The sequence below is a fragment of the Oncorhynchus mykiss genome, chromosome 2, assembly GCF_057628025.1.
Source record: "Oncorhynchus mykiss isolate SJ-2025 chromosome 2, ASM5762802v1, whole genome shotgun sequence".
NCBI classification, from domain to species: domain Eukaryota; kingdom Metazoa; phylum Chordata; class Actinopteri; order Salmoniformes; family Salmonidae; genus Oncorhynchus; species Oncorhynchus mykiss.
In genome coordinates this window covers 28,120,572-28,147,086 of record NC_143023.1, presented here as the reverse complement: position 1 = coordinate 28,147,086, position 26,515 = coordinate 28,120,572, and the positions used below count along the sequence as shown (strand labels likewise).

General features: G+C 41.3%; 1 protein-coding gene and 1 non-coding gene across 3 annotated transcripts in view; both read left to right on the top strand.

Moving 5' to 3' along the window:
- The first annotated feature begins 1,898 nt into the window (after positions 1-1,898).
- trnat-ugu (transfer RNA threonine (anticodon UGU)) lies at positions 1,899-1,971 on the top strand. Its single transcript has one exon. It is a non-coding gene; the product is annotated as a tRNA-Thr (tRNA).
- A 1,312-nt stretch (positions 1,972-3,283) lies between these two features.
- The window catches only part of LOC110485998 (protein O-linked-mannose beta-1,4-N-acetylglucosaminyltransferase 2), a 34,243-nt gene continuing 11,011 nt past the window's right edge, over positions 3,284-26,515 (top strand). Inside the window, exon 1 of one of the 2 annotated variants that reach the window (XM_021557284.3) lies at positions 3,284-3,584. The gene's annotated coding sequence lies outside the window, so the exon portion shown is untranslated. The remainder of the gene's footprint in view (positions 3,585-26,515) is intronic. The other variant, XM_021557276.3, reaches the window with a different exon arrangement.

Below are 26,515 nucleotides of genomic sequence, written 5' to 3'. Positions count from 1 at the left end.
GAAGGTGCAGACTCCCGGCCGCACACCTAACACTATATGGGAGGGTCTGGGTGGGCATTAATCCGAGGTGGTGGTTCTGGCTCGGGACGTGGACCCCGCTCCACCCTTACTTAATGTCTCTGGAGCGGGAACCCTAACCGCCGACCCCGGCCTAGAGGACGCCACTGGACTGATGGTCGAGACTGGAGGGGAGACTCTGGCGGATCCGGACTGGAGGGGAGACTCTGGCGCATCCGGACTGGAGGGGAGACTCTGGCGCATCCGGACTGTAGGGGAGACTCTGGCGCATCCGGACTGGAGGGGAGACTCTGGCGCATCCGGACTGGAGGGGAGACTCTGGCGCATCCGGACTGGAGGGGAGACTGGCGCATCCGGACCCGTCGTGGGAGGTTCCGGTGTGCGGCCCGTCGTGGGAGGTTCCGGTGTGCGGCCCGTCGTGGGAGGTTCCGGTCTGCGGCCCGTCGTGGGAGGTTCCGGTCTGCGGCCCGTCGTGGGAGGTTCCGGTCTGCGGCCCGTCGTAGGCTCTGGACCGGGCACTGTTGCCGGACGCTCTGGACCGGGCACTGTTGCCGGACGCTCTGGACCGGGCACTGTTGCCGGACGCTCTGGACTGGTGAGGCGCACTGTAGGCCTGGTGCGTGGTGCCGGTATTGGTGGTACTGGGCCGAGGACACGTACCTCAGGGCGAGTGCGGGGAGGATAAACAGGGCGTACTGGACTGCCGAGGCGCACTGGTGGCCTGGTGCGTGGTGCCGGCACTGGGCCGAGAACACACACCTCAGGGCGAGTGCGGGGAGGAGGAACAGGGCGTACTGGACTGCCGAGGCGCACTATAGGCCTGGTGCATGGTGCTGGTACTGGTGGTACCGGGTTGGGAACACGCACCTCAGGGCGAGTGCGAGGAGGAGGAACAGGATGTACTGGGATTCTGTAACGATTGTCTTTGGGTGAAAGAGAGGAGGACCAAGATGCAGCGTGATGATAATCCATATTTAATGGGAATACTTAAACACCGAACAAAAACAACAAACCGACAACCGGAACGAAGACGAAACAGTAACGTAAACACTGGAACAGGAACAATCACCCACAAAATACCCAAAGAATATGGCTGCCTAAATATGGTTCCCAATAAGAGACAACTATAGACAGCTGCATCTAATTGAGACCCAATCTAGGCAACCATAGACTTACAAAAACCCCTAGATAGGTACCACCCCCATAAACGAACACATACATGACCGATGTCACAACCTTACCAAACTAAAAACAAAGAAAACAAAGAATACTAAGGTCAGGGTGTGACAACAAATCTCTGCTGTTGAGAACTAAATGCTAGTCTAAAAGAAATGGTAGATAATGTCTAGATCCCCCCCCCCCCCCCCCCCCCCCCCCCGTGGCACACGCCACTAGAGTGCAGCAACAGACAATAAAATCCAGTAATCATTTGAAGGTCGTTCTCTGGCAATGGCAAAGCATTTTATGGTCTGTTGCTGCTCTGTAGTAGTGTGTGTGTGTGTGTGTGTGTGTGTGTGTGTGTGTGTGTGTGTGTGTGTGTGTGTGTGTGTGTGTGTGTGTGTGTGTGTGTGTGTGTGTGTGTGTGTGTGTGTGTTTTATTGCACAGGTCCAATTGGCATGTAAAAATGTGTATTATGTTTTTCTGGTCTAAATCTCATGTAGATCATGATGTAACAGAGAGACTGAAAACCAGCAGACACTAAAGCCTGGAGTAGGTCACTTTGCTTCATATGCTAACAACCTGCTTAGCTGGTTAGGCCAGACTGCACTAACAGCTGTGTGGTGGAGTGAGTGGCATGAGGTGCGGCCTTCTGTCTGTGAATTGGCAAGATCCATTGTAATATGTAAATGGCCTGTTCTCTCAAGGTGTGAGTAGGTAAGGCTCCATAGCTCAGTGGTTAGAGCACTGGTCTTGTAAACCAGGGGTCGCGAGTTCAATTCTCGCTGGGGCCTTGACTAAAGGGCCACATGTTTTAATCCAGGTCAATACAATCCCGATTTGTGTTCAATTCTGCTCACCATAATTATGTTGTTGTAGTAGTTTATGTCTCGTGTCAACAGAACAGAAATGACTGCCTCCGTGACAACCTGTGTAGCCTAACATGCAGTCTTGTCTACACATTGCATTGGAGAAAAACAATGTGATTATTAGCAACATAGAACTGTTAATTTGCCTGTCAATGATCATTCCACGCCTCACGATTTGATGGACAGACAGACATCATTGAAATTTGCCAGAGTAGCCTACTGTTCCACCTGTGGGCAGATATTTTATTAACATCTTCAATGCCTGGATCGGGAGCCGGGGTGGGGCATGTGTGGAGCTTTGTCCCCGGGGGAAGGGCCTTGCTTGAGAGACCAATGCAATCAATGTTGACATATGAGATGAATGTGTGAAAACTGTGGATGTCGTTGTATTTGATCATGTCACCACTACAGATTTGTTTTGTTTCTGCATTTTATTTCCATTGATCTTTTTCTGGCAGAGATCAATGTATTATTGTATATGGCAGTAGGAAAGAAGTCCTACTTGAGCATTTATTGCACTCTCCCCTCGTCACTACGTCTCGTCTAAGACCAGCCACCCGGACAGCTGATGAAAATGTGAGTTTGCAGAGGCAAATAATTTCTACATAAACTGTCAGAAACCATCTCAGGGAAGCTCATCTACGTGCTCATCATCCTCACCAGGGTCTTGACCTGACTGCAATTCGCCATTGTAACCAACTTCATTGGGCAAATGCTCACCGTTGATGGCCACTGGCACGCTGGAAAAGCGTGCTCTTTTATTTTTTTTAAGGTGTCTGTGACCAACAGATGCATATCTGTATTCCCAGTCATGTGAAATCCATAGATTCCATTTATTCAGAGATTGAGCATGATTAATGCAAAAGTAATGTCCCCTAACCTCCTGTCAGAAGGGTGCAAGCTAGGATTAATGAAATGCCAAAGGTAATATGGAGTTGTGAGGAGAAATGCAGTATGTGCAAATGTTTTCTTATATAAACATTTTACATGCAATTTGTTATGTGTATATAGCTTGTCCTGAAAAACAAAGTAGTTCGCATGTGAGTGAATTGTAACTAGTGGTCTATGCAAGATAAACATAATACAAGGGAGAAGGATTCATTTTACATACTTTTGTCGCCATAAATTATAATCGTTGTCCAAATTCTGGGACCTCATTTTATATCCTCTTATGTTATCGTTATGGTCCCATCATCGGGGAGTGTGGAGAAAACGCCGATAACATCTCGCGAGGTTTGGATATGGGATTTGACTTTGCAGTGGGTGGAGACAAGATAGCAAGTTGAATCGAAATCGCCTTTTTGACAGCTAACATAAAAAAAATACTGTGTAACTTTAAACTTGAATGAATGCGTTGGTATTTCGTACAGTTGCACCTACATTGAGGCATATCGTTAAGGAGGTTCATTCTATCACGTCAATCCTCTGGAAGGTTTCTGCGGAGAGTATGCTCTGGAGCTTGTAATGCTGCCTTAGCTGAAACGTTTCAGCTGCAGTGAAGAAAAGAAAATACCTTTCCGTTTTATCGAAACTCCCCGGTAAGAATAATAAAGACGTTTTATTATCGGTGCATGTCATGTTTTCAATGTGCTGTTTGAAAACTTTTAGTTTCATGACAAAGTTTCGAATTCAAAAGCACTGTGGCTCTTGGCGAATTATCTTGACGCTACTGTATCTTGACGTTACCCATGCATTCTGCTCATGGGCATGACACACAATTTATTTTAATGCAAGAGTGTAACGTTAACAGTTTGCCTGGACAAATTACGTTATGGCTTCAAATATGAACAGGACCTGTTGTATCTAAGTAGCTCATGGAGTCTTTATGAATATCAATCAAGTTTATTCCTACAATGGCTAGGCTATACTTGTTCAATCATAACTATGGTAATCTGAACCGACATTTTTATCAATCGCGATTGTTCATGAACACAGTTTTGTCTAGGCCTAAACAAGACTGAAGTAGTAAACACTAATTTGTCCTTGCTTTAAATCTGTCATTACTAGGGTTATATGTGCGTTCATCTCAATTCAGGATGACTTAAATGGTAACTTCTAACACAGTTTGGTCAGGTAGTATTGTCTGGGATTGAATGTTTTTCCTTCAAATCAATCATCCTGGAGAGATTTAGCTAGACTAGGACAATCACAAACCAAGTAATTAATCCCTTAGATTTTCAACAATTACCTAAATCCATGTTGACTGAGGATGACTTTTATGAAAATCCCACCAACTAAAATTGAAAACCAGCATTCACGGTTGGGATGTGTTCTTGGAGTTGTACTCATCTTTCTTCTTCCTCCAAACACGGCGGGTGGAGTTTCGACCAAAAAGCTCTATTTTTGTCTCATCAGACCACATGACCTTCTCCCTTTCCTCCTCTGGATCATCCAGATGGTCATTGGCAAACTTCAGACGGGCCTGGACATGCGCTGGCTTGAGCAGGGGGACCTTGCGTGTGCTGCAGGATTTTAATCCATGACGGCGTAGTGTGTTACTAATGGTTTTCTTTGAGACTGTGGTCCCAGCTCTCTTCAGGTCATTGACCAGGTCCTGCCGTGTAGTTCTGGGCTGATCCCTCACATTCCTCATGATCATTGATGCCCCACGAGGTGAGATCTTGTATGGAGCCCCAGACCGAGGGTGATTGACCGTCATCTTGAATTCTTCCATTTTCTAGTAATTGCGCCAACAGTTGTTGCCTTCTCACCAAGCTACTTGCCTATTGTCCTGTAGCCCATCTCAGCCTTGTGCAGGTCTACAATTTTATCCCTGTTGTCCTTACACAGCTCTCTGGTCTTGGCCATTGTGGAGAGGTTGAAGTCTGTTTGATTGATTGTGTGGACACGTGTCTTTTATACAGGTAACGAGTTCAAGCAGGTGCAGTTAATTCAGGTAATGAGTGGAGAACAGGGGGCTTCTTAAAGAAAAACTAACAGGTCTGTGATAGCCGGAATTCTTACTGGTTGGTAGGTGATCAAATACGTATGTCATGTAATAAAATGCTAATTAATTACTTAAAAATCATACAATGTGATTTTTCTGGATTTTTGTTTTAGATTGCGTCTCTCACAGTTGAAGTATACCTACGATAAAAATTACAGACCTCATGCTTTGTTAGTAGGAAAACCTGCAAAATCGGCAGTGTATCAAATACTTGTTCTCCCCACTGTGTGTGTCTATCAGCAAATTCATTGGTGTGTTATTGACAATACTCAGTTTCTGCTTTTTATGAAGATCTGTGTAATGCACACAATGCTTCTTAGACCTATAAATGGGGCGGCAGGTAGCCTAGTGGTTAGTGTTGGACTAGTAACCGGGAGGTTGAAGGATCGAATCCCTGAGCTGACAAGGTAAAACTCTGTCGTTCTGCCCCTGAACAAGGCAGTTAACCCACTGTTCCTAGGCCGTCATTGAAAAATAATTTGTTTTTATCTGACTTGCCTAGTTCAATAAAGGTAAAAATAAAATAGATGTATTTTCTTCTGGACTATTTCATACTATTGCATTTAATTTTCTGGCCTTTTAGGAGTCTGTCATGTGGCTGAATTCTGTGCTATGCTGCAATGTTTCCATAGGATGATCTGTCCTCCCTTGTGTCTGACATTTCTCCTCACCCCCTGCAGAATAGATGCATCAGCACCCATTTCTCATGGGCACCTGGGGCAACGTCTGGAAACAATCTAGAGGTCGACCGATCGTGATTTTTCAACGCCGATACTGATTATTGGAGGACCAAAACATGCTGGTAGTGATTTAATCGGCTGATTTGTTTTGAATTTTTATATATATATATATATATATATATATATAAAATGACACTTTTTTTAAACTTAATATAATACACAAATAAAAATCTATTTAGTCTCAAATAAATAATGAAACATGCTCAATTTGGTTTAAATAATGCAAAAACACAGTGTTGGAGAAGAAAGTAAAAGTGCAATATGTGCCATGTAAAAAAGGCTAACATTTAAGTTCCTTGCTCAGAACAAATGAAAGCGGGTGGTTCAATATTCCCAGTTAAGAAGTTTTAGGTTGTAGTTATTATAGGAATTATGATGCGTCGACTCTTTCTCTCTATACCATTTTGTATTTCATATACCTTTGACTATTGGATGTTCTAATAGGCACTTTAGTATTGCCAGCCTAATCTCAGGAGTTGATAGGCTTGAAGTCATTAACAGCGCTGTGCTTCAAGCATTGCTAAGAGTTGCTGGCAAACGCAGTAAAGTTTGAATGAATGCTTACGAGCCTGCTGCTGTCTACCACCACTCAGTCAGACTGCTCAAATATCAAATCATAGACTTAATTATAATATAATAAACACAGAAATACGAGCCTTTGGTCAATAATATGGTCAAATCCGGAAACTATAATTTTGAAAACAAAACGTTTATTCTTTCAGTGAAATACGGAACCATTCTGTATTTTATCGAACGGGTGGTAACCCTAAATCTAAATATTGCTGTTACATTGCACAACCTTCAATGTTATGTCATAATTATGTAAAATTCTGGCAAATTAGTTCCCAACGAACTAGGCGGCCCAAACTGTTGCATATACCATGAACCTGTGTGCAATGAACGCAAGAGAAGTGACACAATTTCCCTAGTTAATATTGCCTGCTAACATTCATTTATTTTAACTAAATATGCTGGTTTTAAAAAATCTACTTCTGTGTATTGATTTTAAGAAAGGCATTGATGTTTATGGTTAGGTACATTCGTGCAACGATTGTGCTTTTGTTAAATCATCACCCGTTTGGCGAAGTAGGCGGAGATTCGATGATAACTTAACAGGCATCGCATTGATTATATGCAACGCAGGACAAGCTAGTTAACCTAGTAATATTATCAACCATGTGTTAGTTAACTAATGATTATGTGAAGATTGATTGTTTTTTATAAGGTAAGTTTAATGCTAGCTAGCAACTTACCTTGGCTCCTTGCTGCACTCGCGTAACAGGTGGTCAGCCAGCCACGCAGCTTTCTCGTGGAATGCAATGTAATCGGCCATAATCGGCGTCCAAAAATGCAGATTTACCAATTGTTATAACTTGAAATCGGCCCTAATTAATCGGCCATGTCGATTAATCGGTTGACCTCTAAAATAAACGAAGTACTGTTAACTTTAAGGAATCTGGAAGATTTTTTGTAAGGAGAATAATCTAGGCTATTAAGTGGTTTATTTTAGAATGATTGGAAACCTTACAGACTACAGTGGCTTTAACTGTATCTGGGTTGTTGTGGCAGGCTGACAGTGTGTCCCCAGCAGTGAGAAAGAGAGGGAGAGTATGGTACAGCCACTGTTGTGCATTGGGCTGTAGCTCTAGCTAACATGAGCACTAGGAGGCTTGATCCAACCTGACATGCCACAATTGGGCCAGGAATAAAAATGACAAGCCTGGAGGACACAGGCAATAAAGCAGCCGAGAAGAGAGGCCTATTAAGTGGTTCTTTGTGAGAGTGGAGAGGTGAACAAGTTGTCCTTCAAAAGGATGAGGATACAGAGCAGGGAGGAAATCTCCAAGGTGATCCTGAAGGGACAAGCCAGCGACAGGCAGTGAGGAGAAATGCCAGAGTAAGATACTAGCAGCGCTGTTTGCCTATCGTGGAGCGGGAGCCTTATTAAAATGCATTAGAATCTCCAGGCTGCTCCGCTCTACGCTACTTCTCCCATCCCCATCATCAGGGTGCTTATCGTCTCCAAGGCAAACGGCAATACAAAACACTAGGGAGCCGTGCAAGGCCTGTCAGCCAAGTCCTGATAGAAGAGACCTGGCACTCTCGGCCTTAGCTCAGTTGCTACAGCTTTGATGGCATCAGAGAGGCTTAATAACATTCGCCTTGGTTACTGCTGCTACTGCTCACCCTTTTGTAACCAAACCCATATAGGAGCAGTTTGGAAACACTACTGTCTCCTGCTCCCATCACTACAAATGTCAGAGGTGTGATCATGTATAGATGAAAGAGAATGGTGACTATGTGAAAAGGATATAGTGATTTCCATATAAAAGAACCCATGAGCAGCAACATGTGAAGTTCATAGGAGCATGTCAAATTTAAGTCTTTTTTTATTAAGTGATATCTAATTGTTTTTACAATTTTCCATCTTAAAATGTAGGAATAAGCAAATATGGAAAAGGGGTCTTTAAAAAAAAAAAAAATCTACCAGAAATAGTTTAAAGGTATTAGAAACACATAACACTCATATTGATGTAAAAGACCCCTTGCCAACAAATATCAACACTTTATATTTAGTTTTGGATATATTTGTCTGCCTTCTGTACGTTGTTGAACAATTGCCTTGTGCCTTAATATTCTGTTAGCAAAAACCCACATATCTTTAAGATATTTTCTAATTGCTCTCCCTCATTAGGATGGGAGCATAATGAACGTTCAGAAGTAACAAATAAAGGTAGATCTATTAATTAGTCAGTGTTTTATTGGTATCAATTTTGTTTATTAATTATTGTGACGATAACTTGTTCGCTAACTGTATTTCTGCAGTTTATTGGCTACAATGGGGAAAATCATAATAGTCAGAAGTTGGGTTCACAAGTTTGGACAGCAAAGTAGAGCACAGAAAAGTATAGCACAGGGCAGTACTGTTCAGTAAATAACTAGAGTATAGTTCAGTAGAACACACAAGTTAAATACACTAGAGTACTGTACTCGAATGCACTCTGCTGTGCTGTACTCTGCTGAGCTCTACTGTGGAATTGCCCAGATGCTGAATTGTCTTTACTATTTCAAAGACCTTTTCAGCTTCCGTGAAACAAGGGCTCTTTTTCAATTGTCTTTCCTTGATTCCTCGCATCCTCTCTCTTTGCCTCCTCAAAATGCATTGGAGGAGAAGATTAGACAAAGGAACCTAGGCTCTTCTGTGCATTTTGAGGATGTGAAGAGAGAGGATGTGAGGAATCAGGAGGACAATTGAGAAAGAGCCTAGGGATTACTAGGTCACCCAGGGACATCTCAAAAAGACAGAACTACTCCAGGCTGTTTGTCTTCTCAGAGAGACAAAAGTAGAAAGCCATTTGTATTGTAAAAGCATAGAGAGAAGTCAGGTGAAACATCAGGCTAGAAATGTGTTGTCCAGTCTGGTTGGTTTAACAGTTTTTCTACGCACGGCATATTTACTTTACTGTATCGCCTGCCTGCTGCCTTCTAAGGGACTATTTACTTTTCTTAATGCCTGTTTCATTATTTATAAGCAGAATTCAGTATAACAAAGATTTTGGGACGATTAGGGGAAAGCGGATGTGGGCGAGGTGGTTGACTGAGAAGCGTGGTGGGTGGGTGGGATCTCTAGGGAGACTGAATACTGATGAAGTGGAGCTGGAGCGGTAACATTAAACCAGACAGAAATATAATTTAAATGTGAAGCATTCCCAGTTGTAGCCCGAGTTCATGCATATGATTATGATGGGAACTATGCTGACCTTTCTCCAATTGGATCATGTTACTCTTAAGGCAACATTTACTTCCTCACACAGAAAATGTCAAGCAAAAAGCGCTCTGTTTACTCTTCATTCAGATAGGCTATGGGGAATAACACAAACTTCTATTGCTATGTGAGGACATCAGTTTTCAAACAATCTAGGCTGTCAATGTCTATTTAGGCCTAATCATTTGTTTAGAAGAAGTGTAGTTCTATACTATATCTTTCTTTAATTATTTAGTCTAGGGGTTTTCAAACTTTTCTTGCCCAGAGACCCCCGGCCAGGGGGTCCCAGTGAATGATAATGGCAAGTAGAAGTAATCAACATTTTAAAAGTGAAGAGATTTGGTAGACAATTGTTTTGACATTTGAGAAAATGCAGAGCGCCAAATTCAAATAAATTCCTATAAAAATCTAACTTTCATGAAATCACACATGTAAGATACCAAATTAAAGCTACACATGTTGTGAAGGCTTTTCGGCGAAAGCAAACGATGCTATTATTTGAGGATAGCACCTCCGTAAACAAAAGAGAGAACATATTTAAACCCTGCAGACGCAACACAAAACGCAGAAATAACAATATAAATCATGCCTTACCTTTGACGAGCTTCTTCTGTTGGCACTCCAATATGTCCCATAAACTTCACAAATGGTCCTTTTTGTTCGATTAATTCCTTCCATATATATCCAAAATGTCCATTAATTTGCTGCGCTTGATCCAGAAAAACACTGGTTCCAACTTGCGCAACGTGACTAAAAAATATCTCAAAAGTTACCTGAAAACTTTGCCAAAACATTTCAAACTACTTTTCTAATACAACTTTAGGTATTTTTTAAAGTAAATAATCAATAAAATTGAAGACGGGATGATCTGTGTTCAATACAGGAAGAAAACAAACTGATGCTAGCTTTCTGGTCATGCGCCTCTATCAAACAGTGCACATGAAGTGACCCTCGTTCAAGATGGCCGTACTTCTTCATTACACAATGGAATAACCTCAACCAATTTCTAAAGACTGGTGACATCCAGTGGAAGCGGTAGGAACTGCAAGCAAGTCCCTAAGAAAGCTGGATTCCCAATGAAAAGCCATTGAAAAGAGTGACCCCCCCCCAAAAAAAAAAATTCTGAATGGTTTGTCCTCGGGGTTTCGCCTGCTACATAAGTTCTGTTATACTCACAGACATGATTCGAACAGTTTTCTATCCAAATCTACTAATAATATGCATATCGTATCTTCTGGGGATGAGTTGCAGGCAGTTGAATTTGGGCATGCTTTTCATCCAAAATTCCAAATGCTGCCCCCTATCCTAGAGAAGTTAAGTTTGCTGATGACACAACAGTGTAGGCCTGATCACCGACAACGATGAGACAGCCTCTAGGGACGAGGTCAGAGAACTGACTGTGTGGTGCAAGGACAACAACCTCTTCCTCAATGTGATCAAGACAAAGGAGATGATTGTGGACTACAGGAAAAGGAGGACCACGCATGCCCCCATTCTCATCGATAGGGCTGTAGTGAAGCAACAAACTAACATGGTCCAAGCACACCAAGACCGTCGTGAAGAGTGCACGACAAAACCTATTCCCCCTCATGATACTAAAAAGATTTGGCATGGGTCCTCAGATCCTCAAAAGGTTTTACAGCTGCACCATCGAGAGCATCCTGACTGGTTGCATCACTGCTTGGTATGGCAACTGCTCTGCCTCTGACCGCAAAGCACTACAGAGGGTAGTGCATATGGCCCAGTACATCACCGGTGCCCTGCTTATTGACAAATTGACTCTGTCCCGGTACCCCCGTGTATAGCCCTGCTATTGTTATTTACTGCTACTCTTACATTTTTTGTTATTCTTATATTTTTTACATTTTGGGGGGGGGGGGGGGGGGGATTTTATTAAAACTGCTTGTTGGTTAAGGGCTTGTAAGTAAGCATTTCACTGTAAGGTCAACACCTGTTGTATTCAGCGCATGTGACAAATACAATTTGATTTGATTTATTTTGGAGTTTCACCATTTTTCTCTGCAGATCCTCTCAATGTATCTCAGGTTGGATGGGGAGTGTTGCAGCACAGCTATTTTCAGGTGTCATTCAGCTTGAGACCCTGGGTCTCGACCCCGTCCTGTGCTACTGTGCCCTGGACTTTCTGACGGGCCGCCCCCAGGTGGTGAGGGAAGGAAACATCTCCACCCCGCTGATCCTCAACACTGGGGCCCCACAAGGGTGCGTTCTCAGCCTTCTCCTGTACTCCCTGTTCACCCATGACTGCGTGGCCATGCACACATTCAACTGAGACGACACTACAGTGGTAGGCTTGATTACCAACAATGACGAGATGGCCTACAGGGAGGAGGTGAGGGCCCTCGGAGTGTGGTGTCAGGAAAATATCCTCATTCAACGTCAACAAAGGAGATGATCGTGGACTTCAGGAAACAGCAGAGGAAGCACCCCCCATTTTTACATCAATGGGACAGTAGTGGAGAAGGTGGAAAGTTTTAAGTTCCTCGGCCTACACATCACGGACAAACTGAAATGGTCCACCCACACAGACAGCGTGGTGAAGAATGCGCAACAGCACCTCTTGAATCTCAGGAGGCTGAAGAAATTTGGCTTGTCCCCAAAAACACTCACGAACTTTTTACAGATGCACAATCGAGAGCATCCTGTCGGGCTGTATCACAGCCTGGTACGGCAACAGCTCCGCCCACAACCGTAAGGCTCTCGAGAGGGTAGTTAGTCTGCACAACGCATCACCGGGGGCAAACGACCTGCCATCCAGTACACCTACACCACCGATGTCACAGAAAGGCCAAAAAATTATCAAGGACAACAACCACTTGTTGTTGAACTTGCTGTTCACCCCACTATCATCCAGATGGCGAGGTCAGTACAGGTGCATCAAAGCTGGGACCGAGAGACTGTAAAACCGCTTCTATCGCAAGGCCATCATACTGTTAAACAGCCATCACTAACATTGAGTGGCTGCTGCCAACATACTGACTCAAATCTTTAGCCACTTTAATAATTAAAAATTGGATGCAATAAATGTATCAATAGTCACTTTAAACAATGCCACTTGATATAATGTTTACATACCCTACATTACTCATCTCATATGTATATACTGTACTCTATACCATCTACTGCATCTTGCCTATCGCTCATCCATATATTTATATGTACATAATAATTCCTTTACACATGTGTGTGTATAAGGTAGTTGTTGTGAAATTGTTAGTTTACTTGTTAGATATTTCTGCACAGTCAGAACTAGAAGCACAAGCATTTCGCTACACTCTCATTAACATCTGCTAACCATGTGTATGTGACCAATAAAATGTGATTTGATTTGAAGCCGGTTGGACGTACTGCCAAATTCTGTAAAATGGAGTTGGAGGCAGCTTATGGTAAAGAAATTAACAATAATTATCTGGCAACCTGACAACAGCTCTGGTGGACATTCCTACAGTCAGCATGTCAATTGTACGCTACCTCAAAACATGAGACATCTGTGATATTGTGTCATGTGACAACTGCACATTTTAAAGTGGCATTTTATTGTCCCCATTACAAGGTGCACATGTGTAATGATAATGCTGTTTAATCAGCTTCTTAATATGTAAGGTGGATGGTTTATCTTGGTGAAGGAAAAATTCTCACTTACAGTGATGTAAAATGCTCACTTACACTGTGCTATCTAACCTCCAAACGAGCTTCAATGCCATACAACACTCCTTCCGTGGCCTCCAACTGCTCTTAAACGCTTGTAAAACCAAATGCATGCTTTTCAACCGTTCGCTGCCTGCACCCGCACGCCCGACTAGCGTCACCATCCTGGATGGCTCCGACCTAGAATATGTGGACATCTATAAGTATCTAGGTGTCTGGCTAGACTGTAAACTCTCATTCCAGACTCATATCAAACATCTCCAATCCAAAATCAAATCTAGAGTCGGCTTTCTATTCCGCAACAAAGCCTCCTTCACTCACGCCGCCAAACTTACCCTAGTAAAACTGACTATCCTACCGATCCTCGACTTCGGCGATGTCATCTACAAAATAGCTTCCAATACTCTACTCAGCAAACTGGATGCAGTTTATCACAGTGCCATCCGTTTGTTACTAAAGCACCTTATACCACCCACCACTGTGACCTGTATGCTCTAGTCGGCTGGCCCTCGATACATATTCGTCGCCAGACCCACTGGCTCCAGTTCATCTACAAGTGCATGCTAGGGAAAGCTCCGCCTTATCTCAGTTCACTGGTCACGATGGCAACACCCACCCGTAGCACACGCTCCAGCAGGTGTATCTCACTGATCATCCCTAACGCCAACACCTCATTTGGCTGCCTTTCCTTCCAGTTCTCTGCTGCCTGTGACTGGAACGAATTGCAAAAATCGCTGAAGTTGGAGACTTATCTCCCTCACCAACTTTAAACATCTGCTATCTGAGCAGCTAACTGATTGCTGCAGCTGTACATAGTCCATCGGTAAATAGCCCACCCAATTTACCTACCTCATCCCCATACTGTTTTTATTTATTTACTTTTCTGCTCTTTTGCACACCAGTATCTCTACCTGCACATGACCATCTGATCATTTATCACTCCATTGTTAATCTGCAAATTGTAATTATTCACCTACCTCATGCCTTTTGCACACAATGTATATAGACTTTTTTGTTATTGACTTGTTTATTGTTTACTCCATGTGTAACTCTGTGTTGTCTGTTCACACTGCTATGCTTTATCTTGGACAGGTCGCAGTTGTAAATGAGAACTTGTTCTCAACTAGCCTACCTGGTTAAATAAAGGTGAAATAAAAAAATACAAAAAATGTGAACAAACCTTGAGAGAAATTTAGCTTTTTGTGCATATGGAAGACTTGGGGGATTTTTTATTTCAGCTCAGGAAACATGGGACCAACACTTTACATGTTGCATTTTATATTTTTGTTCAGTGTACATTTGACCGGTCATGCTTATCAGTCTGTAATTCTGCTTAATTTAGTGGAATTAAATTGGCGTGTGTACAGTATATTCGTTATGTATCTTATCACACTCGTACAGCATACATGTACAGAGCCTTTGAGCGGAAAATCTGTCAAACAGCGCGAGAGCTGCTGCTACAGCATCTCAAACAGCAAATGCTTAGGCAACGGAAGGCAGGCTTCATCAGTGTGTCACACACCACTTTGCAATGAGCTGAAGACCCTATGCATTTTGAAAACATATATACTTAATGGTTTGAAACCTGAAAGTTTTAATACATATTATGACGTGCAGGTCTTACCTTGCTTCAAAGTATCCTAGCCAGGTTTTGACAGGTTTTACTGCTAATTGCATTATAGAACAAACATTCACGCTATTAGGCTATTACTTTCTCAACAAGCTGACCAATAGAATAGGTCAACTGTCCTACTATGGGGCATAGTAGATTGACATAGGCTAGTGATTTTGCTGTTCGTTACTTGTCTTGTTGGCTGAGGAAAAGTAAATGTAGTATTTTGGTATTTTATTAGGATCCCCATTAGTTGGTGCAAAAGCAGCAGCTACTCTTCCTGGGGTCCACACAAAACATTAAACAATACAGAATGACATAATATTGAACATCAATAAACAAGGACAGAACTACATACATTTTTTTTTAAAGGCACACGTAGCCTACATATCAATGCATACACACAAACTATCTAGGTCAAATAGGGGAGAGGCATTGTGCCGCAAGGTGTTGCTTTATCTACTTTTTGAAACCAGGTTTGCTGTTTATTTAAACAATTTGAGATAGAAGGAAGTTCCATGCAATACGGGCTCTATATAATACTGTACGCTTTCTTGAATTTGGGGACTGTGAAAAGACCCCTGGTGGCATGTGTGGTGGGCTAAGTGTGTGTGCCAGAGCTCTGTGTAAATTGACTATGCAAATAATTTGCGATTGCATATGGGTCTGGTCAATTTCTCAAATTTCCGGTAGATTTAAATGCTGCTGGTCAAAATGTCAGGTGCCACCTTCTCCTAACGGAAACCCTGCCATTGTGGTATTCTGTTGCAGCTAGTGATATTAATAAAATATTTTTTCACATAAAATCACCCAAAAGACCCCTCCCCCCATTTTGAAAACCCCTGATTTAGTCAGATAAACTAGATTAGATAAGCCTACTTTGTCTGTTGTTCACAAAAACACTTTACACTTTACATTAGAACATGCATTTAGCTACATTTCATGGACTTCAAGGCCGTCTCTTAGTAGTGTGTGTACCGCAATATTATCTGGAGCACAAATGTCGGCTAATTGAAGTCATTGTGCCTGAATGGTTATGACAGTGAACCGTGGTGCAACAAATCTTATATAGAATATTTGTCTAGTTCTGTGTTCCTAGTAACAGGATGACCAAGCTTTTTTAACTTGTTCTGTAATTTCTGCATGCTGGTCACGGTTCTTAGGAAGTGCACAATTTGACAATAAATCTGAAGACTTTCCATTACGCTTTGTAATCATTAATAATCCACGTCTTAAATTGAGACAGTGTTCTGTTTTGTCCTGAGTACAAGCATCTCCAAATACATCCTACCATCATTTTTTATACATCTGTATCATTTAGAATTGAATTAAGCTATTACACAACAGGATATTTTAATATGGAAAGCATCATGGGGCGCCTCTGTACAGGGATGCAAACTAGTCATCTTTCGGCAAATTCGCCGTTTTGAATCCAAACTATGCGAACTACGTGATTCTTGTCAATCCGATGAGAAACGTTTTGGGGGGGGGGGGGGGCTTTGGATGACTACTGGCTGTATGCGAACGAGTGATGCGCGTTTCGAGCAATACTGGCTGCATCCAAGGCTCAGCCAACCATTCACATAACAACAGAATGCAGCACACGACTGAAGAGAGAAGGGACAACCAATGTGCTAGTTACAGCATCAGTGCGCATTCTAGAAAGACAGCGGAGAGTGGAATGGCAGTTTGCCAGTTAATTTACAGCAGGGTGTCCTGGCCTTGAACATAACGAAGAGGTAGGTGAGAAACCTGACCACGGAGATGGGGGTGAGGAAGCGTACTTCATGAGCTGTAACCTGAAAAACGACTGGCATTTGGAAAGTTGGAGGTGAGGGAGAAAGTGTGGTGGAACAAGTAATGTTAACTTTACTTAAAAATGCTATCTTGCTAGATGGATCGAATTCTCCGTTAGCTGGCCAGAGAAATATTGTGCAACATTAGCCAACAAATAATTTAGTTTATGGTGTGAAAATTAACTAGCTAATAAAGTCAGACCGCTAACGTTACAACATCAGATAAGCTAACATTAGTAACCTAACCAATTCGCTATGGAATTGTAGCGACCCTCACGGACAGCTGTGTGTTATGTGTTAGGCTATTGGTTGGTTGTGTTGTATTTACCAGTTCCCAGTGTTCGCGGGGTCCGACATGCCAATCGACCTGCTATCTGCCAACAACAGGAATGCCTCAAATGTTCTGATGCCGTGCATCCTGGTGGTTGGCGGAGTGGCGTGGAGGGAGGTTTGAGCATTGGGTTTAAGACCGGGTTTAGCCATGGTTCTCTCTCTTACGTCTGGCCGTCACAAGAGAAGGTCACGGTTGTTTTATATGGTATCCATCATTTATTTGGCGTGGGCTACGGCCAAACAGTAGCCTGTGTGAAGTTGGGTTAATAAACCGTAAATTGGGAAACTCAAGCCTCTGTCTGGACCCTTGTTCCTTTATGATCTAGTCAGGTCATTACAGTATTAACTGGCGTACGACTCCTTGTGCAGAAAAGCTTGCGTGAACGCACTCAAATCCCCCCCCCTCCCACCTTCTATCTTGGGTCTGCAAGGCCTGGCACACTTCAGAATCATTTTGGTAGCTCATGTTGACCAGTAGTGTGTGCCACAGAAAACAAAATTAGAGTATAAAGAAACATAAACATTTATTTTAGAAACATTTTGTAATGTTTAAGAAAATAATGATAATACACAACTATTATCACACAATAACACAACATCACAGACAGTTACGTTTGTTAACAAGCATTAAATAAGAAATACAAATGTCGATTTGCATAAGATATAAAATGATAATAAATCAAATATAAAAAGACAAATAACAAACAAATATTGAAACGCTGCAAACGCTTGACTAAACATTTAGTCCACTTTAACTCAAGCCTAACCTAGTCCTGACAGGCGGCGCAGACATAATCCTCCAATGATGTGATGGTTTGGACTGGTGGAACCATCGTGGGCAGCGGTCACAACCAATCTGAAATTTATGATGAAAAATGTTAAATATTAAACATTCAATACATTTTCTTGAATTACAATTATTTAATTATCAGACAAAGTGGATGATGCTACCTCTAGAAATATTACTGCTGATACAAATTCGTACTCCTAAAAATGTGCCTTTTTAGAAGTAAACAAGCAATTACCCAGTTAGTGTCTTTCTCATTATTGTCCACCTCCCCACATAAGTGGCACAATTGTCTCAGGTCATCTAGCAAAACATAATGTCAAGTAGTCTATACATCTTTACATGTATTTTTCTGAGAAAACAGGGAACAAGGGAATAGTGTAGGGTTCTTGTAACATACTTATTTAAATACATGTGTTTTAGTGGCTGTCTAGTTAGAAGTTGGATCACAGATAACCTTGAAAGATCCATATAAATGTTTTATTTTTATCTACAATTATATTAAATTAGAAATTGAACATACCGGTGTTTTGGAGAAGAGTGACTGCTATTTCTTCTCTTATGATGTTAACATCTTTATCCATATTTGAAAAGACAATCGACTCCTCGTTCAGAACACATTCATCAAACTGGGGAAACAATGTGATGGGCATTTCAGTTTTCCTCAACAAAATGATGTTACACTTAATTCTAATTCGCAAGTATACAACGACACAGCTATAATATAATTTCACAGTTCTGTTTTGCCTTTTAGTCAGTATGCTTTCAGCAGTTTAATTGTACATTACTTATACTCTCATACTTACTTTCAAGGCAAAGACCTCACAAGATGTAACTGTAATTGTTGGCATGGGTGACCATCTGATAATACACCCCTTCTCTCTCAGGAATGATCTGAACATATATGTTAATAAAAGTACAGCATTTTGAAACACTTTATTGATTACAATATAGAGATTAATAACAGAGGGGAATCTGAGAAGGCAGGGATTCCAGCAGGGTGTGAGTTGTAGTAGTCAAATCTGGAGCTGACAAGGGCTGGAATGTAAATGACGTGATAATCATTATCTAACATCTGAGAAAGGCCGGCATTCCCTCGGATGAAGAGCATCTCCGTCTTGCTGATTATGTGCTGTCATCCAGGTGGAAATGTCATCTGTATATCTGATGTAGGAAAATAGATAAGAGATAAGTTGAGTCCTGTGCACATGTGTCCTGTGCATATGTATATGTACTGTGTGTGTGTGTGTGTATGTATATATATATATATTTTAATTTTATTTCTATTATTATCATTATTGTGTTTGATTGGTGGGGGGAGGTTGATGGGGATGGTGGAGGAGCTGGGGGTGTCCTATTGAGGGCGGAGGGACCTATTGGGGAGAGGATTCTTTATGGAGGCACATTGTCATAGTTTTGTTTATTATATTATTATACATTTATACTTTTTTTTAAATTGTATTATAACAGTTGACTGTGATTATGGATATGCACTCATGTTGACTTATATATTTGAACTTTTTTAAGCAGAGTACAAATTTTATTATTATTATTATTTTATTATTACTACTGTACCTACATTCTTAAAAACTAAAACAGAAAAAGTTTAAAACAATGTAGGAAAAGCCATAAGAGGGAAAAGCACGATGGGATGGGGGATTGAGGGATGGGTAGAGAGAACAGTAGATGGCTCTGAAAACTATTATTGCTGAAATAACCACTTCCTTTTGTGACTAGAGTCTAATCATTCCTGTGGCACACATCAGAGGGCATGATAGGTCACCAAAAAGGATTCTGAAGTGTCCTAGGACATGCAGTCCCAATTAATAATTAATGTATGTGTGTTATATTAAACATAGAGGAGGGAGTAAAATGTAGGCAAGAAATAAACATTTCAGAACAACTACTAGTCAAATAAGACATGGGAGAGATGACAAATTTTGGCAGTGATTTATTTATAGACTAACACACTTGAAACAAATAGCCAAACTGAAAACTGCAGACATTACTAGTGCCTCCCCCGCGATCAAACCAACATAAAAAATTAAATGAAACACAGCCGAACGTGATCATAAATCTCAACTAGCAAGCAAGTCACAGCAATGAAGAATTGAGTCGTGTGCGTGTTCATGTGAAGGGGGGGGGGGGGGTTCTGGCCTGGGGGGCTTTTCAGCACACCGTTCCTCAAGTTTTAATGCGTTAGTTGCTTACTGGACCCTGGCAAAGCTAACAAACTAACTACTATCTGTGAACTGTTTTCCCTCTACAATATGTGGTTAATTTTCAGAATGAGAAAATTGGTGAAAATGAGGCGTTGCTTGTTAAACAAGTGGATTCAGGGATCAAGTGTAGCTGGAGCTGGGCCTGGCTTAAGCTGGATGCCTCTATAGAGGTGAAAGGAACCCCACACACTTTCCCTCTTTCTCACTTCGTAGATACAGTGGATAAAAAGGGTGACTCTCTGCCTGAAAGAGCTCAATTATGCCAACAAAGGGTATTATGCTCTGCTGGCATGTTGTAGAACAGATGTCCACAGGCAGAAAGTGTAAAATGTAATAATGTGCAGTGTAGCCCAAAGATATTGCTTTTGTTGTGATGAACTTGACAGTAACGTGTGTGTGTGAGAGGGGGATTGTTACTTGTTTTACTCAGTGAACATTATCTTTGCACACATGTAGCCTTGTGCACTTGATCGATCTCTTCTATAGTGGGCAATTATTTTGAGCAAAAATAGAATGTTTTCCCAAGTGCAATATTTAGATGTGTGTGTGGTCACAATCCTTCTATTATAAAGGCTGTCATGGCTAACTGCAATATTAGTGTATTGTTTTTTTTTTCTCGAGACTTGAGTGTCATTGCAGTAAAGTCTAGGCAGCAAATAACATTGGATTTGCATTTTTTTTGCTGTGAGTTAGGTTCACATTAACCACTTTTTATTTTACACACACAGAATGAGCATGTAGGTCATATTCTTTTGTTGTTTCATTAGTTAAAATCTGCATTTCCCCCTAGCAGTGCAAAAAAAAGAGAAGCCTTTTATGGCCCTCACCCGATTGCATCCCTGCTCTGTAGGGAGAACACTGGAGAGCTGAGCAGTGGAGTTTGATTCACATTTTCGCTCACAAAAACATTCAATCTCAAGCCTGAAACCTCAACGGCTGGGTGCAGTGTTAGCTGAAGATGGTGCCATGGAATTGCCTGCTAATTTATCACAGAGGCAGGCTGACCTTTGGAATGCCCTTCAGTACTTGGCACAGTGGAATTGCAATAGGCCCTGCACGCATCCCTGTGGGCCGCCTGTGTGCATCGAGGAGAATTAACCACTGGCACTGGCACCATTGCCCTTGTCCTCATGGATTGGAGGGAAATGCTGCTTTAGGTCTTCATGCTGTGACATTTAAGCAGCAGAAAAATGCATTGAGCACTATTAACCTATTAGTAAAATGAAGTGGTATTGTCTGAATGGCATACCAACTTGTAGGAATTTGTTAAATTGGTAGGCTAAAAGGGAAAGCCGAGGGATTTGGGAAAGCTGAGGGGTTTGTGCTATCTGCTTATACAGGTACATTTAAAATCTTAGAAGTAATTTCTGGACCTAAATCCCATGTAGGGGGCTTGGCAAACTTCAGAAGAACCATGTAGGTAAATTAATTTGTTTAGGGACAGCCAGAGGTCACTTCCCAAATGGCACCCTATTCCCTTTTTAGTGCACTACTTCTGATCAGGTCACATCAAAAGTAGTGCACTGTAAAGGGTATAGAGTGCCATTTGGGACAACCTTGTCCTCCTGATGACACCCAGGTCATGAAGCCTATAGGTCCAACTGTCAAGGTCACCAGCGGTGTCTAATTATGGGCTTTAGCCCCCTGTCAGTACAATATGGATCAGTGGGCAAAGGTGAGTTAACCAAACCTGTCTCCTCTGCCAGTGCCCTTGGCGAATGGCGATCCAAGTCAAACATTTGGGGAGAGAAGAATAAAGGAGGCCCGGGTATGGATGACAAATGAACGATGGGATTCACTCAGTTTAACTTCAAATTTAGTGCAGTTCACATATGAGTATTATACGTCTGCATTGCTATCATATTGTATCTATAGATGGAGATAAGGGCTTCCCCAAGACTTTTCTCACCTGAATTAGTATCATGCTCTTTTGGTAAACTAAATCTCAAGTCGTAATGAAAACAAGTGGAAAAGGCTCTTGTGTAACTGATCTTTTTCCTGTAACTTAGCTAAAACTGCAGGGTATTACCACAAAGACTGAGCCTACTACTACCACTGACATATTGTAGCCTAGGTATTTGGATGTCAAAATAGCCTGAGGACTTTTTAGCCTGTCTCTATTGCAGCATATGAGAGCAGATATGGAAAGAGAATGAGAGCAGCAAGAGCGAGAGTGAAAGAGAGAGCAGGGAGGGAGAGATGGAGCCATTATGTCTTTGTTCAATCCGGCTTCTTCCTCCAGGGCCCTTGGCTTGGCTGGCTGTTGGAGGAGAGAGAGTCCGGGGCTTTAGGAGAGTGTAAAGCTGGCTGTGTCCAATGGGCCCTGGTCAAAAGTATTGCACTAAATAGAAAATAGGGTGCCATTTGGGATTTAGACAGAGTCAGGCCAGAGATACTGGAGTTCATTATGAGCTCAGTCTGGAGAGGAGAGAGACAGGAAGACCGTGGGGGGATGGCTACTCTCTGGGGATGCTAGTAGCAAAGGAGGATTCTCAAGGAGTTTTTAGGATAGAGCGATTTGACCCAAGGAAAAAATGAAGAAATCAGAGGTGCATGTGTGTCTGTGCAAATATGTGTTGGAAGTGGCAATGACCGTTCATTATGTTTGATATCTGCTGTATGAATCTTGTGCTCCATAATGTCTGCTGCTCAAAGCATTAGAGGCATTGAGGTAGGGCTAAAGTTATTTTACTTAACCTGGGATTGAAGGACAGATTGGCTTGGCTGCAAGGTAGGCTTGGGTGGTATCCAGATTGTCCTACCTTCAAACCAACCTTGTGCCATCCTGGGATATTCGGTAATACCTGCACCGGACACAAGGGGCGCTATTTTCAAACCCCACTTAGCCTCTAATCCCAAGGTTAGCAATGCTAACAAGTACATGGAAAATACCATAGAGATTGCTAGTCAAATGCAAACTAGTGCATGCAATTATTTTTATATAGTCTCTGATAAACTGTTTGCAGGACAGATATCACAGCTCATACAGTTTATAAAAGTAACAAAAAAAAATGCTACTCAGAGTTTTCTGCATGCACAAAATGAATATTAGACGGCATGGTAGGTTTATTTATCAAAATAGTTTAACCTGCTTTTTTTGTAATAATCACTGATCTGGCTTTCAAAGCTAAATATGAAAATGCCCTTTTTGTTACAAATTTAACCAGAATAATGTACAATGCACATCCACTAATAATAACCAATTTCTGGTAGCAGGCATTATAGAAAATTAATACTGGTTTCATAAAAATCTCTCAAGCACAAGCCTACGCGCTAGTAAGTAGCCAGTGAATCTTTATATTTAAAGTCAGCCAACTTGGATCTACAGTGCATTCAGAAAGTATTCAGACCCCTTGATCTTTTCCACATTTTGTTACGTTACCGCCTTATTCCAAAATGTATTTAAAAATAAATAATTCCTCATTAACCTACACACAATAATACCCCATAATGACATGGAAAAAAATGTTTTTTAGAAATAAAATAAACTGAAATATGACATTTCCATACACTACCGTTCAGAAGTTTGGGGTCACTTAGAAATGTCCTTGTTTTTGAAAGAAAAGCTAAACATTTTATCCATTAAAATAACATCAAATTGATCAGAAATACAGTGTAGACATTGTTAATGTTGTAAATGACTATTGTAGCTGGAAACGGCAGATTTTTTTTTTGTGTAATGGAATATCTACAGTTGAAGTCGGAAGTTTACATACACTTAGGTTGGAGTCATTAAAACTCCTTTTTCAACCACTCCACAAATTTCTTGTTAACAAACTATAGTTTTGGCAAGTCGGTTAGGACATCTACTTTGTGCATGACAAGTCATTTTTCCAACAATTGTTTACAGACAGATTATTTCACTTATAATTCGATGTATCACAATTCCAGTGGGTCAGAAGTAGAGGTCGACCAATTAATCGGAATGGCCAATTAATTAGGGCCGATTTCAGGTTTTCATAACAATCGGTAATCTGCATTTTTGGACACCGATTGTGGACTATTTTTTTTTAACCTTAACCTATTTAGGCAAGTCAGTTAAGAACACATTCTTATTTTCAATGACGGCCTAGGAACGGTGGGTTAACTGCCTTGTTCAGGGGCAGAACGACAGATTTTTACCTTGTCGGCTCGGGGAATCGATCTTGCAACCTTCCGGTTACTAGTCCAACGCTCTAACCACCTGCCTTACATTGCACTCCACGAGGAGCCTGCGTGACAGGCTGACTACCTGTTACGCGAGTGCAGCAAGAAGACAAGGTAAGTTGCTAGCTAGCATTAAACTTATCTTATAAAAACAGTCAACCTTAACAGAATCACGAATTAACTACACATGGTTGATATTACTAGTTTATCTAGCTTGTCCTGCGTTGCATATAATCGATGCAGTGCCTGTTAATTTATCATCGAATCACAGCCTACTTCTCCAAACAGGTGATGAATTGATGGGAAATGATGTAAATATATCACTAGCCACTTTTTAAACAATGCTACCTTATATAATGTTACTTACCCTACATTATTCATCTCATATGCATACGTATATACTGTACTCTATATCATCGACTGTATCCTTCCTTATGTAATACATGTATCACTAGCCACTTTAACTATGCCACTTTGTTTACATACTCATCTCATATGTATATACTGTACTCGATACCATCTACTGTATCTTGCCTATGCTGCTCTGTACCATCACTCATTCATATATCCTTATGTACATATTCTTTATCCCCTTACACTGTGTACAAGACAGTAGTTTTGGAATTGTTAGTTAGATTACTTGTTATTACTGCATTGTCGGAACTAGAAGCACAAGCATTTCGCTACACTCGCATTAACATCTGCTAACCATGTGTATGTGACAAATAACATTTGATTTGATTTAACCAGCGCATTCGCGAAAAAGCCGGCTAACATGACTTTCTTTTAACTAGGGAAAATTGTGTCACTTCTCTAGCGTTCCGTGCAAGCAGTCGGGTATATGCAGCAGTTTGTGCTGCCAGGCTCGTTGTGAACTGTGTGAAGTCCATTTATTCCTAACAAGGACCGTAATTAATTTGCCAGAATTGTACATAATTATGACATAACATTGAAGGTTGTACAATGTAACAGCAATATTTAGACTTAGGGATGCCACCGGTTAGATAAAATACGGAACGGTTCTGTATTTCACTGAAAGAATAAACTTTTTGTTTTTCAAAATTATAGTTTCCGGATTTGACCATATTAATGACCAAAGGATCGTATTTCTGTGTTTATTATATTATAATTAAGTCTCTGATTTGATATTTGATAGAGCCGTCTGACTGAGTGGTGGTAGGCAGCAGCAGGCTCGTAAGCATTCATTCAAACAGCACTTTAGTGCGTTTGCCAGCAGCTCTTCATTGTGCTTCAAGCATTGAGCTGTTTATGACTTCAAGCCTATCAACTCCCGAGATTAGGCTGGTGTAACCGATGTGAAATGGCTAGCTAGTTAGCGGGGTGCGCACTAATAGCGCTTCGATCCGTGACGGCACTCGCTCTGAGACCTTGAAGTAGTTGTTCCCCTTGCTCAGCAAGGGCCGCAGCATTTGTGGAGCAATGGATAACGATGCTTGGAGGGTGGCTGTTTTCGTTGTGTTCCTGGTTCGAGCTCAGCTGGGGGCGAGGAGAGGGATGGAAGCTATACTGTTATACTGGCAATACTAAAGTGCCTATAAGAACATCCAATAGTCAAAGGTATATGAAATACAAACAGTATAGAGATAAATAGTCCTATAATTCCTATAATAACTACAACCTAAAACTTCTTACCTTGGAATATTGAAGACTCGTGTTAAAAGGAACCACCAGCTTTCATATGGTCTCATGTTCTGAGCAAGGAACTTAAACCTTAGCTTTTTTTTTACATGGCACATATTGCACGTTTACTTTCTTCTCCAACACTTTGTTTTTGCATTATTTAAACCAAATTGAACATGTTTCATTATTTATTTGAGGCTACATTTATTTTATTGATGTATTATATTAAGTTAAAATAAAAGTGTTCATTCAGTATTGTTGTAATTGTCATTATTACAAATAAATAATAACATTTTAAAAAATCGTCCGTTTAATCGTTATCGGCTTTTTTGGTCCTCCAATAATCGGCATCGGCGTTGAAAAATCTTTATCGGTCGACCTACATGCACTAAGTTGACTGTGCCTTTAAACAGCTTGGAAAATTCCAGAAAATTATGTCATGCTTTAGAAGCTTCTGATAAGCTAATTGACATAATTTGAGTCAATTGGAGGTGTACCTGTGGATGTATTTCAAGGCCTACCTTAAAATTCAGTGCTTCTTTGCTTGACATCAAGGGAAAATCAAAAGAAATCAGCCAAGACCTCAGAAAAAATATTGTTGTCCTCCACAAGTCTGGTTCATCCTTGGGAGCAATTTCCAAACTCCTGAAAATACCACGTTCATCTGTACAAACAATAGTACACAAGTATAAACACCATGGGACCATGCAGCCGTCATACCGCTCAGGAAGGAGACACGTTCTGTCTCCTAGAGATGAACGTACTTTGTTGTGAAAAGTGCAAATCAATCCCAGAACAACAGCAAAGGACATT